We start from the raw sequence: 1,261 nt of genomic DNA on the forward strand, positions 1-1,261 counted from the left end.
GCAACTCTAATTGGCGTCACCCCACCGCAGGTCTTCTACTGGGTGCTCGCGCACACCTGACACTGCAACCATCATAATTTTGGTGGGCCCCGCTGTGGGACAATTACCGGATCGCTCGAAAAGTATTCATCATTTTTGTAATTGTAAATTATGTACTTGTAAACAGGAATGCAGTATGGTTAAGAAGACGCGTGCTAGATCAGGTTTGGCAGGTGCATCGTCACATATGAATTCAGATTTTATCAAGTAGTAGCCCATTAAAAGTGATTGCCGGGCCGTCAAAGAGACCCTTTAGATCTGATCCATTACGAAAACTTGGTTAGAGGTATGAAGCCCTTCAAGCGGAGTTGTTCAGCACAATGCCACAGCTCTCAGTCATTCATAAATGAGAGTCCGAACTCTCAGTCTCTTCCATCTGCCCCTGCCTCTAAAGTAAATGATTATGCATAGAGACCCAATTCCACCCTGTGCAGCGGAAACTCCCACATCACACCCACTGAGGCGTAACCAGGAGATCGAAATCTGGACAAAGTTCAGATTCCGCTCCTATCCGCTCATTCGTCATTATAAACTCCCCAATATTTGATGGGAGTAACACATGGGAAGAATTTAATGCCTTGAGACATGAGCCGCTCAGAGAAAAAAACTTAGACCAAATAAAAGAAGTAATCGTTTATGCTCGCTACATTTCTCTGGGCAAATTATGTCCAAGGCAAAACCGCTCTAGGTTGAGATGGGATGCATGTCCTGACACATTTTTGGTTTGTATTAAATTATATTACCTTTTATATGAATCCATCAATATATAGGTCGTGATGTATACTATTACTTGTTTGATTTCCTGAGTAAATAATGTGAATTGAATTATAGTTTTTGACATTGATCTATTTATAATTTTCCAGGTAATGGAAATTGGATGTTCTTCCCCCATCATTAATGACGAAGATCAGTCAGAATTTGCCTCTTATTCTGGTAAATCAAAGGAATGCTCCGCATAGATGTGTTTTGTATAACCTTTCTTAATATTTAAGAGAGAAAAAAAAATAATGTTACAGAAAAATACAAACTAATAGGAAATGTGGATAAGGCTATTTGTACTGACATTGTTAATAAGAAAATATCTATAATGACAAAATAGTTTTGAAAATTATGCATATTGTTTTTATAATTTAATATCAATATGAAAATATACATGTGCATGGGTCATGATATATAACAATCAAGTTCACTATTTCTAACTTTGTTGAATTATACCCAGAAA

Source organism: Penaeus monodon, chromosome 19 (genome assembly GCF_015228065.2).
Source record: "Penaeus monodon isolate SGIC_2016 chromosome 19, NSTDA_Pmon_1, whole genome shotgun sequence".
Taxonomy (NCBI): domain Eukaryota; kingdom Metazoa; phylum Arthropoda; class Malacostraca; order Decapoda; family Penaeidae; genus Penaeus; species Penaeus monodon.